General features: G+C 40.7%; 1 pseudogene; it reads left to right on the top strand.

Annotated features, from left to right (window-relative positions):
- Positions 1–16,655: 16,655 nt before the first annotated feature.
- LOC126249953 (5S ribosomal RNA) lies at positions 16,656–16,773 on the top strand (annotated as a pseudogene).
- Positions 16,774–17,865: the final 1,092 nt, after the last annotated feature.

Below are 17,865 nucleotides of genomic sequence, written 5' to 3'. Positions count from 1 at the left end.
TGTGCATGTCTGAGCACCACATAACCACAGGGCTAGGTAAGTTACATATAAAGGATCACACTATTGCAGCTTGCTGATACAAAAATAACATAGGAAAAGGAGGGATTGTTATATACGTTAACACAGAACACAAGTTCAAAAACACTGAGACAAGTAGTTTTTGTAGTGATCAGCACATAGAAGTGTGTGCTTTTAAATTAATGCTGAAAAATAGTTCACTTTTAATTGTAACTGTATATAGATCCCCACTTTGAAATTTTGAACTATTTATGAGGAATCTGGATTCCTTACTGTGTTATGTGTGAGACAGCACCAAGCAATTAATATAGTCTGTAGTGACTTAAGTGTAGATTTTCTAAGGGATTCTGATAGGAAAAATGATCTGGAAACCTTATTTGGATCCTACGATTTGGTCTCAGTAATTAACTTTCGAACAGGGGTGGATAAAAACAGTAGGGCCCTAATTGATAATGTTTCCTCTGATGAAGCTCAAAGTAAGAAAATAATTGTTTACCCAGTAACAAATGCTCTCACTGATCATGATGCACAGTTAGTTAGAATAAATAACATAGTGCCTTACAGTATGGGTACTCCTCAGTTGAAATCAGTTAGAATAATTAATGACTGAAGGACAAATGTTTTTAAGATTAGTTTACAGGAGATGACATGAAATGTAATTTATAATGAACCAAATGTCAACATAACATTTAACCTATGCCATTATAAATTCATATCCTTAATTGAAAATAGCTTACCACATAAACTAGTCAGAAAGGACACTGAACAGCCAGGTGAAAAACCATGTAACACTAGAAGGTAAAGTATCTTGTAAAAGAAAAAGGGAAATGTGTCTTTTGGCAAGAACAAGTAGGGATCCTGCAGTAGTTGCACACTACAAAAACTACTCAAAATTACTGACAAAGGTTATTAAAAAATCAAAGAACACACACACAGTGTCAGAAATAAGACAATACGCAATGTAGTGAAGCAAGAGACAGGACAACCAGCTGTAGAACAACACAACAGCACTACTGAACCGAATGGAAGGGCTATAAATGGTGAGTTACAGGTAGCAAATGCATTTAATAATCATTTCTTAAATATTGTAGAAAGCATACAGACAAAACAGCTCAAGAGCAAAATCACAGTAGTGTGTTAAAAAATGTAAGTTAATTCAATCATATGAATGCATCACCAACTTCTCCTCCTTAAATTAAGAAAATTATATGCTCTTTCACAAATAATAGCTCATCTGGTTTTGATGGTGTTTCCGATAGAGTACTATAAATTTGTTTACATGTGATAAGCCCAGTCTTATCTGAAATACACTACTGGCCATTAAAATTGCTACACCAAGAAGAAATGCAGATGATAAACGGGTATTCATTGGACAAATATATTGTACTAGAACTGACATATGATTTCATTTTCACGCAATTTGGGTGCATAGATTCCGAGAAACCAGTACCCAGAACAACCACCTCTGGCCGTAATAATGGCCTTGATACGCTTGCCCATTGAGTCAAACAGCTGTTCAGGTACAGCTGCCCATGCAGCTTCAACACGATACCACAGTTCATCAAGAGTAGTGACTGCCATATTGTGACAAGCCAGTTGCTCGGCCACCATTGACCAGATGTTTTCAGTTGGTGAGAGATCTGGAGAATGTACTGGCCAGGGCAGCAGTCGAACATATTCTGTATCCAGAAAGGCCTGTGCAGGACCTGCAACATGCGGTCGTACATTATCCTGCTGAAACACAGGGTTTCGCAGGGATCAAATGAAGGGTAGAGCCACAGGTTGTAACACATCTGAAATGTGATGTCCACTGTTCAAAGTGCCATCAATGCGAACTAGAGGTGACCGAGACATGAAACAAATGGCAACCCATACCATCACGCTGGGTGATACGCCAGTATGGCGATGACGAATACATGCTTCCAATGTGTGTTCACCACAATGTCGCCAAACACAGATGCGACCATCATGATGCTCTAAACAGAACCTGGATTCATCCGAAAAAATGACGTTTTGCCATTCGTGCACCCAGGTTCCTCGTTGAGTACACCATCGCGGGCACTCCTGTCTCTGATGCAGCGTCAAGGGTAACCGCAGCCATGGTCTACAAGCTGATAGTCCATGCTGTTGCAAACGGCGTCGAACTGTTCATGCAGATGGTTGTTGTCTTGCAAACGTCCCCATCTGTTGACTCAGGGATGGAGACGTGGCTGCACGATCCATTACAGCCATGCGGATAAGATGCCTGTCATCTTGCGTGCTAGTGATACGAGGCCATTGGGATCCAGCACGGCGTTCTGAATTACCCTCCTGAACCCACCGATTCCATATTCTGCTAACAGTCATTGGATCTCGACCAACGCGAGCAGCAATGTCATGATACAATAAACCGCAATTGCGATAGGCTACAATCTGACCTTTATCAAAGTTGGAAACGTGATGGCACACATTTCTCCTCCTTACACGAGGCGTCACAACAACGTTTCACCAGGCAACGCCGGTCAACTGCTGTTTGTGTATGAGAAATCGGTTGGAAACGTTCCTCATCTTAGCACGTTGTAGGTGTCTCCACCGGCGCCAACCTTGTGTGAATTCTCTGAAAAGCTAATCATTTGCATATCACACCATGTTCTTCCTGACGGTTAAATTTCACGTCTGTAGCACGTCATCTTCATGGTGTAGCAATTTTAATGGCCAGTAGTGTATTTAATACATCACTAACTCAAGGCATTTTCCCAGAGAGACTGAAATATGCCATCCTTAAACCCCTCTTTAAGAAAGGTGATAAGAGACATGTCAATAATTACCAATCTGTTTAACTGCTGATATCATTCTCCCAAATTTTTGAAACGGTGATGTATTGTAGAAGAATATTTCACCTTAGCAACAGTAACATCCTTAGCAAATCACATTTTGGGTTTCAGAAGGGTTGCTCTACTGAGAATGCTATTTACACATTCACTCACCAATTTTTACAAGCATTAAATAATAAAATAGCACCAGTTGGGATTTTCTACAACCTCTCTAAGGCATTTTGCTGTGTTAATCACAGCATTCTACTAGATAAATTAGCGTTTTATGGGATTGATGGCATAGCCAATCAATGGATAATGTTTTATCTAACCAAAAGAATGCAGGAAGTTGTACTTAGTAATTCAAGCAATATAGTCCAGGAACATAACTGTGACTGGAGAGAAATCATGTATGAGATTACCCAAGCTCCAATCTTAGGTCCATTATTGTTCCTTATATATGTAAACAATCCTAAAAAAAAAAAAAAAAAAAAAAAAAAAAAACGCATTTTGGAACTCCTAAAACAACTTCATTCAGTCACATTTGCACTTAGGGGAGAGAGAAATCAGTTAGTTGACATATGTTGCATATTTTCATTCAATGTCATATGGAATAATGTTCTGGGGTAGCTCATCTTTAAGACGGAAAGTCTTCAGTGCTCAAAAACATGCTGGGAGAATAATATGTGGTGCACAATACTGCAACAAAAATTTTTGATCATTTACCCAGTAACATAAAATGTATGACAGACAGAAAAGTAAAATTTGATAACAAACTGAGAAAGTTTCTCCTTGACAACTCCTTCTATTCCACAGAAGTATTTCTATTACTGTAATGTGTAAAAGGCGATGGGTAGGAATCATGTTACTAACTAACTAATTTATAAATATGGGGTATCTACAAATAAGTTATACAAAATTAGCCTTTAATTGTGAATGAGGTAAATAACTTACAGAAATGTCTGATACAGCACTGAATGCTTACATCTTCAAGTTTTACTTACAAATGTTCAATGTGGGTATCTTTCATAAGATAACAAATGTCTCATCTATAATCAGTTCCCTGCCAATCCCTATGAAGCAAGTCTTGATGTACCTTGGCAACTGTTTGTGTTATGTGTTGTCATAGCTTTTTGACATTACCCGGAAGTGGAGGAACAAACACTCTGTCTTTAATGTAACCCCATAAACAGAACTCCATTGGGTCTAAATCAGGTGACTGTGGTGGTCAGGATATCATTTCACAACATCCATTCCAGGTCGGCACCCTTTTACAGAGATACGTGACAGCTTTATGATGATAATGTGGTGGCACACCATCTTGCTGGAAAATAAATCCTGTTTCCATATCCTATTATAATTGACACATTAGGTAATGTTGAAGCATATCCAGGTACAATATACCAGATAGTTGACTCGGCAAAAAAGGTGACCTTAAATCTTGTGACAGGGTACAGCATAAAAAACACTCACCTTAGTGAGTGTTGGACATGTTTGTTTACATTATGTAGTTTCTGCTCATCCCATGTCTGAACATTATGCTGATTCACTTTATCGTTGTTATGGAAGGTGGCTTTGTTATTTGGTTAAAAATTCCTACACAAAACTCAGTTTGCTTTTCCTTGTCACTTTCTCCTAAGCTTGCAACAGTTCCAGTTCATTAGGTATGAATGACAGGGATTTCTGCAATACAGAGACTGCTGGCCAACCCTGACTTGGTATCCTATATCTATTATCAACTGACTTCAGTGAAACAATTGTATCAGTTAATAACAGTTTGTCTTTGAGGTGGTGGCTTGCAATATTTATCCCTGAATTGTCTCTGAACTGTAGTCGCGGATATGGATTCATGAAACCATAAACAACACTGCACACATCCTGCACCATTACATGACTCCATTACGACTATAGGAATAACACATTCGCACATGCCACCAAGTGGGAACATCGAAAACTGCATTCAGTGCTGTTTCAAACATTTCTGTAAGTTATTTACTCTTTTCACAATTAAAGGTTATATTTGTATAATTAATTTATAAATACCCTATATTACATATAGCAAGTAGGGTCAGTACCAAGTCTTCTCCCACTTTGAACTTGGCCTTGGCAAAGAGGTGCTGATCAGCAAAAGATTCTCTGCTCTTTTAACAATATTTAGTGACTAAAAACACAACTAGTGATTAAAAACACACCTCAACTTGAACTGGCTTTGTAATAGACAAAAATATTTTGGACATGACTATCAACTTTGAACCACAATCTGAGACTCTTCACACTCACTTTTAAATCTAATAACGGAGTATATACCACTGTAAATGCACATGTCCCCATAAATAGGGGCAATAAAAAGAATAAAGAAAAGGTGGAACTCTACCCAGAACAAATGCTAATCTTCTAAAACCCCACACACTATCAAAAGATTAAGAGAAAAATCATATGTTATCACTTTCATTGACTTCCAATAGCTGAATAGCTTGGGACTCCCTCACTTGTAACCTAATCAGAGAAACCCTTACCAATACATGCTCCAAAGTTAAATTCTTGGCATAACTATTGGCACCATGAGATAAAAACTGGTGTATGGCAGTTTCAATCAGTAATGAACATCTTCAGATCTGTCTAGAAGAAACAAAAATAATGTGCATATTATAAGTGAAAGTAGTACAACATGATTAGAAAATATTAAAAATAACATCCACGTATAATTTCAAAAACTAAAACACAAGAAACAAATTAACATCATTGTAAACCAACATATCTGTGTTAACAGTATGGTGTAACAAGCACCATAAAATTTCATCCAAAATTGGCAGCACCAGGAAATATAATGCATGACATCATACTATCACTAGTTATAAAATAATAATAAAACAACTTTGCAATCAAAGCTTAAAATAAAGACTGCAATATTAAGTACGCGGAATGCTGTATTTATTTATCCTTGGCTTGTGGACTCAAGCTGATATTTTTTACCTGAGAGTATACATATTTATATGCACACAGTGTATGAAATGTGTATGATCTGTGGTCTGACTGCATTTACCATGTTACATTATACCAAGGCTTAATTACAATGTATGCACAACAAAAGAAAACAGAAATACACTTTACAGGTTCATAGGAGGTTGCTCATATTTTCTGTTGTGGCATAACATCTGATATTTAGTTCCATTTTAAATACTCACTCACACTGTTTATGCACTTCTATGTGAGATACATGTTTTTAAAACAAAATGTTTCTTTTCATTCCTTAAGTGGGTTACTTAGCTTGTTAAAAACCTTTTTCTTGCTTGATCTGTAGTATTCAATGCCAGTTTGGGATTTTGCTGTCTTGTGTGATAATTTCCCTTCACCCTTATTGCATGGTCATATATATCTTCATTTGCTCTGACTTTCTTAAGATTTTGATACATACACAATAATTGCAGTGTCATAGTATTATTCTGTATAAAAGCTTCTCTGCTGAACTTTCTAGGTGGTATTTTTGCTATACACACTACTTACTATTTTCTGAATTGCAATTATTCTTTTTAAGTAGGCACCTTGTACACTACTATGTATGGTAGGAACTGAGTAGGACAGATGTGGGAACGTGAGTCAATACTACATTGTCCTGAGAACTTTATCATACTCAGCATTTGCTGTTTTGTGTATGAAGAAAATCTGTTTGTTTATCTTTGCACACAAGACATCTATATGCTTCCCCCAAGTCAAATGCTTTCTTATCTATAATAGTTCCTTCATTGTGATGAGATTACACATTTTTTTTAAGCTTTATGTTTTGGTGATGGTGGTTGTTGGGATGTTTAAGGGGGACTAAACAGCGAGGGTCAACAGTCCCCTTTATGTTTTGTTGGGACATTCATACCCTAACAGAAATTTTTTATCTTGTACATCTGCCTGCCTGAAAATGAATTTTTATATGTTTTGCCCTTGTTCAATACTAGTCAGTTACATTAATTAAAAATTTAGCTGTAGTAATACTGGTTGTTTAAGCTCTTAGTTGGATGCTCTTGCCAGATAATTTGTACATTTATGATCTACTCTTTGTGATGAATATTTAATTAACTTGTGCTACTGGCTCTACAATTATGGCACATCAATTTATATTTAACTCATACAAAGGGGAACACATGATGATCAGATTTCTGTAACCTTTTGTATTTCTTCCATGTAAAATTCAGAACTCAAATGTCATTCCTCAAAGCAACTAAAGGCAACTCTCTTTTTGAGAACATTGACTTTGAAGTTTTCTGATCATCTTTGATACCCTAAAGTAAAAGTAATCTTTCAATAAGCAGCATGGCTCTGTGGTACAGTTCTTGTTTGCCAAATGGATATCCTGGGTTCAGTTCCTAACTGATGCAAATTTTTTAACAAAGATGCCTGTTCTATGGGCATTTATGTGAAGCGTAAAATGTAGAAGGTTGGGAAAAATTCTGTAGTGTTTGAAAATGGCAACTGCCTGTCGAGTCTCATTTGGTCATGATTTTTCATGTTTTCCTCACTACTTCAAATATGTAAATCATTTTAATATGAATTTGTATGCTTATTAACACATATCTAAATGTCATTTTTGTGAAAAAGGCATGTCTTGTTATATCTAATTATATATCACTCACAAAAATCCAGTTTTCATTGCAAACAAAAAAATTCTTAATTACCAATATTTTATAAAATATTGTTAATGAAGAGTGTTTAATTTTTTAAATACAATTATTTTTTCATATCTGTGTGGTTTATGTGACATGTAAATACTGGTAGAACATGCACGTTTGTTTAAATACTTGCCGCAGCCAGAAATCAAACCTAGGCTACTCAAGTGGCAGGCAAGCATTCTACCACCTAGCCACATGACTGTGCTTTTGCGGTATTAAACATTCTCAGAAAACTTCAAAGTTGTTTTTCTTGACAATTTTTCAGAGCTGTATGTACATTGTTTGGTTTATTGATATATGAGTTCTGAAATTCATGTACCATGCCATAAATATAAAAAATTCAAAAATCTGATTGCTGTGTTGTCTCCTTCTAAGACTTTTTTCCTCTGACAAATATTATTTCCAGTTTATGAAATCTTCACTCAGATCAAACAATGTAATATATTAATCTGTAACATAAAAAATTGTGGTATGGGAAATATTGTGATTCTGGAACATCTAGTATGTAATTATGGTGAGTGTACATAAGACACATTTGCTCACATTTCTTGATATATGTTTTCATTTACAAAACTTTGGCATTAACCCTTTAACTGCTCTGGTCGTGTTAACGCACGCGCCTTTGTACCTGTCCCTGTGTGCTCTGAAAGTGTTTACATGCTCCACCAGTCCTACCTGGTACTCTGAATGCGTCTACGCATAGACATGTTCAGAGGAAGTTGGCATACTCAAAAATTACCATGTTACAAGAATTATTCATTATGCCAAAATGAGTATTTAGAACTTTCTGTATGGGCTCCACTATATTTCTTACTTGCAGATAGCTATGGGTATACAATGTTTAAATCACAAGTGGTATAATCAATGGTAGGCAATTAAAAACCTTGTAACTCCATTTGACTGTGAAAACCTTGTAATACCAAAAATACCATAATCAAAGAGAGATTTGAAAGTGCATGTATTTCTCTATCTGTCAATAACAAGCCTTCTGTTATATAGTTACACATGCAGCAACTTCATCTGTACACTTTATATTATATTTTAACAAACCAGTTGTTCTACCTGGTAGACAGATAGAACGACTGGTGGCATGTGTAAACACATTCAGAGCACATAGGGACAGGTACTAAGGCACACGTCAACACGTCCAGAGTTGTTAAAGGGTTAAGTTTGCACATCAGTATGTGCTAACTGTATGTTATGAGATGAATACAATACAATACAATACTGTTCCATTCTTGCTTCACATGTGTTTCTCTCAATTGATTGAATACAAATTTTTAATTTGCTTCAGAATTTATTTAAACTTTTCTCATGATGTGACATGCGTATTGAGCATATTGATGGTAGTCAATGAAATCTTTGTAATTCCACTTTGTTAAATTTTACAGGAGAAGCAAAAATGGTTTGTTGAAATATAATATAAAGTGTACAGATGAAGTTGCTACATGTATTAACTATATAACAGAAGGCTTGTTATTGACAGATAGAGAAATCCATGCACTTTCAAATCTCTCTTTGATTATGGAATTTTTGGAATTACAAGGTTTCCACAGACAAATGGAGTTACATTGTTTTTAATTGTCTACCATTGATTATATCACTTGTGATGGTTGGTTGGTTGGGTTGAGGATTAAAGGGACCAAACTGCATGGGTCATCGGTCCCTTGTTTCATAAACACACAGAGCACAGTGAAACCATCCATTAGTGATTCGAAGCACAAGATAAAAATTCCAGGGGAAGAAAATCCCCAAGGTCAATAATAAAGAAACATGGAAAACGGAGCACAGCAACAAAAACAACAAAGAGAAGAAAGGCAGAAAGAATTAAAACTGTACAGCAGAGGATCGTGGCTGGCTGATCACGAAAATAATAGGATGAGCCAGCCACTCTGCAACACGTTAAAACCTCCAGCCTAAAAGATTAGGATGGAGTCGAATTACAACACAAAACTAATTAAAAGATACAGCTCAAAAGAGGGTGATGTAATAAAATTAAATGGACCTATAAAAATCCGCTTGCACGAATAAAACCTAAAACCCGATCTGCCATAGAGACATTGTCACCTAAAAGAGAGGATAAATCACCCTGGAGATTAAAAGCACGCCTGAGAGCGGTTAAAAGAGGACATTCCATCAACAGATGGGCCACCGTCATGGCTGCACCACAGCGACAATGAGGGGGGTCCTCTCGACGCAGCAGATGACCATGCGTTAGCCAAGAGTGACCAATGCGGAGCCTACAGAGAATAACAGAATCCCTGCGAGAGGCCCGCATGGAGGAATCCCACACGGTCGTGGTCTCCTTGACTCGCCGCAGCTTGTTGGGGACAGACAGAGTGCGCCATTCGTCTGCCCACATCCCAAAGACCCGACGGCGTAACACCGATCGGAGATCAGTTGCCGGGAGGCCAATCTTCAACGGCAGTTTGCGGGTGGCGTCTTTAGCTAATTTGTCGGCGAGTTCGTTTCCCGCTATCCCAACGTGTCCCGGGGTCCATATGAATACCACCGAACGTCCCCGCTGTTCAAGAGCATGAACGGACTCCTGGATGGCAACAACAATGGGATGACGTGGGTAGCACTGGTCAAGAGCCTGTAGACTACTGAGAGAGTCACTGCAAATGACAAAAGACTCGCCAGTGCTGGTACGAATACGCTCAAGGGCACGAAAAATGGCTGTTAGCTCTGCGGTGTAAACACTGCAGCCGTCCGGCAAGGAGCGCTGGTCTACATAGTCCGCATGAGCATAAGCGTACCCCACACGGCCATCAACCATCGAGCCATCTGTATAGATAGCCTCCGAGTCGCGGGATGCGTCGAGGAGAGCAAGAAATTGGCGGCGCAAGACTGCAGGAGGAACTGAATCCTTTTGCCATTGTGAGAGGTCCAGCCGAAGCTGCGGCCGACGAATACACCAAGGTGGTGTATGTGGGTGGACCTGAAAAGCAGATGGAAGAGGCAAAGACTCGAGGTCACTAAGGAGTGACCGAACACGGATCCCAATGGTATCGCCTGATCGAGGCCGCCGGTGTGGGGTATGGACTGCCGCATTAGCGAAAAGGAGACGGTAGTTAGGGTGACGAGGCGAACAACGAACGTGGGCAGCATAGTTGGCTAAGATTGTAGACGCCGAATGTGGAGCGGAGGAACCCCAGCCTCAGCAAGTAGGCTATTAACAGGACTGGTGCGGAATGCTCCTGTCGCCTGTCGAACCCCACAGTGGTGAACGGGGTCCAGCAGTTGCAACGCTGAGGGCGACGCTGAGCCATACGCCACACTCCCATAATCCAGTCGGGACAGCACGAGGGCTTTGTAGAGCTGCAGCAGCGTATTACGATCTGCACCCCAAGTTGTGTTGCTGAGGCAGCGGAGGGCATTCACATGCTGCCAGCACTGACGCTTGAGCTGACGAATATGTGGAAGCCAAGTAAGTCGGGCATCGAACAGCAATCCCAGAAAACGGTAAGTGTCAACAACCCTGAGCATGGCATCCTGAAGATAAAGCTCAGGGTGGGGATTGAATGTTCGACGCCGACAAAAGTGCATAACACAAGTCTTCGCAGGAGAAAATTGAAACCCATGGGCTAGGGCCCACGCCTGCGCCTTGCGTATGGCTTCCTGCAACCTACGTTCTGCAACACTAATGGTGGAGGAGCTGAAAAAGATGCAGAAATCGTCAGCGTATAACGTGGGTGAGACAGACGACCCTACTGCTGCTGCTGCAAGGCCATTAGCGGCCACAAGGAAAAGGGGCACGCTCAATACAGAGCCCTGTGGAACGCCGTTCTCCTGGATATGAAGTGAACTATGGGATGTGTCAATTGAAACGCGGAATGTCCGAACAGATAAAAAATTCTGAATAAAAATGGGGAGAGAGCCCCGGAGGCCCCACCCGTGCAACGTGGCGAGAATATGGTGCCGCCACGTCGTGTCATATGCTCTGGAGAGGTCGAAAAAGACGGAGACGAGGTGTTGGCGCCTGGAAAAAGCAGTGCAGATTGCAGACTCAAGGAAGACCAAAGTATCGGCGGTGGAACGGCCCTGACGGAAGCCGCTCTGGCATGGAGCCAGAAAACCCCGAGACTCGAGCAGCCAACACAGCCGTCGACTCACCATACGTTCCAGTAGCTTGCACAGAGTATTTGTCAAGCTGATGGGCCGATAGCTATCCACATTAAGCGGGTCCTTACCAGGCTTCAGCACCGGAATGATGGTACTTTCTCGCCACTGCGACGGAAAGACACCATCGCCCCATATACGGTTGAAGATGGCAAGAACACATCGCTGACAGTCCGGGGACAGGTGTTTGAGCATCTGATTGTGGACGCCATCTGGCCCAGAGGCTGTATCGGGGCACTGTGCCAGGGCGCTTTGGAGTTCCCACAAACTAAATGGGGCGTTATACGCCTCAGGGCGGCGAGAAGCAAAAGAAAGCCGTTTGCCTGCCTTCCTCCCGGCGTTTGAGCGCGCGAAACGCAGGCGGGTAATTCCCCGACGCAGAGGCCCGAACATAGTGCTGTGCGAAATGCTCGGCGATTGCATCGGCATCGGTGGATACCGCCCCGTTGATGGTAAGCCCTGGGACACCTGTAGAGTACTGCAATCCAAAGATGCGCCGAATCTTCATCCACACCTGGGAGGGCGAAGTACGGGAACCAATGTTGGAAACGTACCTCTCCCTGCACTCCTGTTTCCGCCGTTTGATAAGCCTCCGGACCTGAGCACGGAGACGTTTGAATAAAATGAGGTTCTCCAGAGACGGGTGCCGCTTATGTCGCTGAAGAGCCCGCCGACGTTCTTTAATGGCTTCAGCGACCTCTGGAGACCACGAAGGCACTGACTTTCGCCGGGGGCACCCTAACGAACGAGGAATGGTACGTTCCGCAGCGGAAACAATCGCTGCAGTCAGTGTCTCAACCGCCACATCGATGGTACCGTGGGGGAGAGATTCAACAGTGGCAGCAGAGGAGAACGTGTCCCAGTTTGCCTTGCTAAATGCCCATCTAGGCGAGCGTTCAAGGGAGCGACGCTGTGGTAGTGAAAGGAAGATGGGAAAATGGTCACTACCACACAAGCCCTCGTGGACTCTCCAGTGGACCGATGGTACAAGCCCTGGGCTGCACCACGACAGATCTATGGCCGAGAACGTGCCATGCGCCACACTGAAATGTGTGGAGGCGCCAGTGTTTAAGAGGCAGAGGTCTAGTTGTTGTTGTTGTTGTTGTGGTCTTCAGTCCTGAGACTGGTTTGATGCAGCTCTCCATGCTACTCTATCCTGTGCAAGCTTCTTCATCTCCCAGTACCTACTGCAACCTACATCCTTCTGAATCTGCTTAGTGTATGCATCTCTTGGTCTCCCCCTACGATTTTTACCCTCCACGCTGCCCTCCAATACTAAATTGGTGATCCCTTGATGCCTCAGAACATGTCCTACCAACCGATCCCTTCTTCTGGTCAAGTTGTGCCACAAACTCCTCTTCTCCCCAATCCTATTCAGTACCTCCTCATTAGTTAAGTGATCTACCCATCTAATCTTCAGCATTCTTCTGTAGCACCACATTTCGAAAGCTTCTATTCTCTTCTTGTCCAAACTATTTATCGTCCATGTTTCACTTCCATACATGGCTACACTCCATACAAATACTTTCAGAAAAGACTTCCTGACACTTAAATCTATACTCGATGTTAACAAATTTCTCTTCTTCAGAAACGCTTTCCTTGCCATTGCCAGTCTACATTTTATATCCTCTCTACTTCGTCCATCATCAGTTATTTTGCTCCCCAAATAGCAAAACTCCTTTACTACTTTAAGTGTCTCATTTCCTAATCTAATACCTTCAACATCACCCGACTTAATTCGACTACATTCCATTATCCTCGTTTTGCTTTTGTTGATGTTCATCTTATACCCTCCTTTCAAGACACTGTCCATTCCGTTCAACTGCTCTTCCAAGTCCTTTGCTGTCTCTGACAGAATTACAATGTCATCGGCGAACCTCAAAGTTTTTATTTCTTCTCCATGGATTTTAATACCTACTCCGAATTTTTCTTTTGTTTCCTTTACTGCTTGCTCAATATACAGATTGAATAACATCGGGGAGAGGCTACAACCCTGTCTTACTCCCTTCCCAACCACTGCTTCCCTTTCATGCCCCTCGACTCTTATAACCGCCATCTGGTTTCTGTACAAATTGAAAAATAGCCTTTCGCTCCCTGTATTTTACCCCTGCCACCTTTAGAATTTGAAAGAGAGTATTCCAGTCAACATTGTCAAAAGCTTTCTCTAAGTCTACAAATGCTAGAAACGTAGGTTTGCCTTTCCTTAATCTTTCTTCTAAGATAAGTCGTAAGGTCAGTATTGCCTCACGTGTTCCAGTATTTCTACGGAATCCAAACTGATCTTCCCCGAGGTCCGCTTCTACTAGTTTTTCCATTCGTCTGTAAAGAATTCGTGTTAGTATTTTGCAGCTGTGGCTTATTAAACTGATTGTCCGGTAATTCTCACATCTGTCAACACCTGCTTTCTTTGGAATTGGAATTATCATATTCTTCTTGAAGTCTGAGGGTATTTCGCCTGTTTCATACATCTTGCTTACCAGATGGTAGAGTTTCGTCAGGGCTGGCTCTCCCAAAGCCGTCAGTAGTTCCAATGGAATGTTGTCTACTCCGGGGGCCTTGTTTCGACTCAGGTCTTTCAGTGCTCTGTCAAATTCTTCACGCAGTATCGTATCTCCCATTTCATCTTCATCTACATCTTCTTCCATTTCCATAATATTGTCCTCAAGTACATCGCCCTTGTATAAACCCTCTATATACTCCTTCCACCTTTCTGCCTTCCCTTCTTTGCTTAGAACTGGGTTGCCATCTGCGCTCTTGATATTCATACAAGTGGTTCTCTTCTCTCCAAAGGTCTCTTTAATTTTCCTGTAGGCAGTATCTATCTTACCCCTAGTGAGACAAGCCTCTACATCCTTACATTTGTCCTCTAGCCATCCCTGCTTAGCCATTTTGCACTTTCTGTCGATCTCATTTTTAAGACGTTTATATTCCCTTTTGCCTGCTTCATTTACTGTACTTTTATATTTTCTCCTTTCATCAATTAAATTCAATATTTCTTCTGTTACCCAAGGATTTCTATTAGCCCTCGTCTTTTTACCTACTTTATCCTCTGCTGCCTTCACTACTTCATCCCTCAAAGCTACCCATTCTTCTTCTACTGTATTTCTTTCCCCCTTCCCGTCAATTGTTCCCTTATGCTCTCCTTGAAACTCTGTACAACCTCTGGTTCTTTCAGTTTATCCAGGTCCCATCTCCTTAAATTCCCACCTTTTTGCAGTTTCTTCAGTTTTAATCTACAGGTCATAACCAATAGATTGTGGTCAGAGTCCACATCTGCCCCTGGAAATGTCTTACAATTTAAAACCTGGTTCCTAAATCTCTGTCTTACCATTATATAATCTATCTGATACCTTTTAGTATCTCCAGGGTTCTTCCATGTATACAACCTTCTATCATGATTCTTAAACCAAGTATTAGCTATGATTAAGTTGTGCTCTGTGCAAAATTCTACCAGGCGGCTTCCTCTTTCATTTCTTAGCCCCAATCCATATTCACCTACTACGTTTCCTTCTCTCCCTTTCCCTACACTCGAATTCCAGTCACCCATGACTATTAAATTTTCGTCTCCCTTCACTATCTGAATAATTTCTTTTATTTCATCATACATTTCTTCAATTTCTTCGTCATCTGCAGAGCTAGTTGGCATATAAACTTGTACTACTGTAGTAGGTGTGGGCTTCGTATCTATCTTGGCCACAATAATGCGTTCACTAAGCTGTTTGTAGTAGCTTACCCGCGTTCCTATTTTCCTATTCATTATTAAACCTACTCCTGCATTACCCCTATTTGACTTTGTGTTTATAACCCTGTAATCACCTGACCAGAAGTCTTGTTCCTCCTGCCACCGAACTTCACTAATTCCCACTATATCTAACTTTAACCTATCCATTTCCCTTTTCAAATTTTCTAACCTACCTGCCCGATTAAGGGACCTGACATTCCACGCTCCGATCCGTAGAACGCCAGTTTTCTTTCTCCTGATAACGACATCCTCTTGAGTAGTCCCCGCCCGGAGATCCGAATGGGGGACTATTTTACCTCCGGAATATTTTACCCAAGAGGATGCCATCATCATTTAATCATACAGTAAAGCTGCATGCCCTCGGGAAAAATTACGGCTGTAGTTTCCCCTTGCTTTCAGCCGTTCGCAGTACCAGCACAGCAAGGCCGTTTTGGTTATTGTTACAAGGCCAGATCAGTCACTCATCCAGACTGTTGCCCTTGCAACTACTGAAAAGGCTGCTGCCCCTCGTCAGGAACCACACGTTTGTCTGGCCTCTCAACAGATACCCCTCCGTTGTGGTTGTACCTACGGTACGGCTATCTGTATCGCTGAGGCACGCAAGCCTCCCCACCAACGGCAAGGTCCAGATGAGATTCTCGACCTCTCTGCCTCGGCCAGTAACCTTCGTTCCACCCCACAGGGGATTGTGGGCGTTAAAATCCCCCAGGAGAAGAAAAGTATCACTTGTGATTTAAACATTGTATACCCATACCTATCTGCAAGTAAGAAATATAGTGGAGCATATACAGAAAGTTCAAATTACTCATTTTGGCAGAATGAATAATTCTTGTAACAAGGTAATTTTTGAGTATGCCAACCAAACTTCCTCTGTTACTTATCTCTTTTTTTACTGCTATCTCAAACTGATCAAGGTTTGTTAAACTGCTGGAAATTTGATGTTTCTATGCAAGGATATAAATTTTATAATTTGCAATAAGTAAGATTTTTGATATTTTACTCTGATGAGAAAGTGACTCACCATGAAGTTTAAAAACATTTCTCCCATACCCTTTAGTTTCTTCTGCTCAGATAACTTGTCCACGCAAGTAAGATATTACTCGTATATCTGATTTGTATAAAACAAAACCATTGAGAATAGCTGCTTGCAAATCATTTCCTGTGAAATTATTCTTAATATCTGCTGTACTTTTCTACTATTACATGAATATGAATAGAAGTATCACATTTAATACAGTTATTCTTCCGAGCTAGTGGAAGATACTCTTAAGCAAACGCTGAGTGCTTATGAGTGTAATTTGTTGTAAGTGTAGTAACTCTTGGGCCAATGGCCTTGCCGCAGTGGTAACACCGGTTCCCGTCAGATCACCGTACTTAAGCACTGTCGAGCTGGGCTAGCATTTGGATGGGTGACCATCCGGTCTGCTGAGTGCTGTTGGCAAGCAGGGTGCACTCAGCCCTTATGAGGCAAATTGAGGAGCTACTTGATTGAGAAGTAGCGGCTCCGGTCTCGGAAACTGACATACGGCCGAGAGAGCGGTGTGCTGACCACATGCCCCTCCATATCCGCATTCAGTGATGCCTGTGGTCTGATGATGACACGGTGGCCGGTCGGTACCGTTGGGCCTTCATGACCTGTTTGAGAGAAGTTTAGTTTTTTTAGTAGTAACTGTTGTGGCATTTAAAGTTAATACAGTGATATGTGTCTGTGAAATGTGAGTTATCTTCTCCTGTAAAGTTTAACAAAAAGGTATTATGAGGATTTCATTGCCTACCATCAATATGCATGTTACACCTAGTCTGCCACTGGATCATGAAGTGTGACAGAAGAAAGGGATGAAATACAAATGATTTTTTGAATGGAATATGTAAAGATTCATTTAATATTTCCACTACACCGTGAGCAGTTATATTTACTCATTTCATTTTAATTGTATAACTATAGGTGGCAGGAAGACTAAATTTATTTATTATTTGTTATTCTTTTGACATTTTCTTCCGCAGAAGGTTTCTCTCCCACATTAGAAAATAAGCCTGAAAAATCATTGGACAATACACCACATGCTGTGGTTAAATGGACTCAACAATAAAAACCAATGTTCAGCAGCTTTTATATAGTGGATGAACAATGTGTTTGACTTTGTCTACAACTGTATATGGTAAATGGCATGGTAGGTCTGATAAATAAAGAGACAACACAGCTCACATTGCAAGATTCCCTCATGTGCTAAACATATATATATATATATATATATATATATATATATATATATATATATTTCTTAAATTAGTCATGAGTCTGTAGAAGTTGAAACAGGAGAGGTAGGCCTACAGAAAAACTGATATTTCTTGTGGCAGGTGAACAGGCATAAGTTTTACAGGTGACAGAAGAAACTTATTATATTGCAGAGAACTGATGGTTATCCTTCCTGTATTGTGCATGCCTATATACAGTGTGTATAACGTTTACCATTAGTCTTTGAAGATTTACGACACATTTTGTTTCGTTTGTTGCTTTGTCCCGACATGAGGT

This window comes from Schistocerca nitens, chromosome 3, assembly GCF_023898315.1.
Source record: "Schistocerca nitens isolate TAMUIC-IGC-003100 chromosome 3, iqSchNite1.1, whole genome shotgun sequence".
Taxonomy (NCBI): Eukaryota; Metazoa; Arthropoda; class Insecta; order Orthoptera; family Acrididae; genus Schistocerca; species Schistocerca nitens.
The sequence above is the reverse complement of the archived record's forward strand: the minus strand, read 5'-3'. Positions and strand labels throughout refer to the sequence as shown.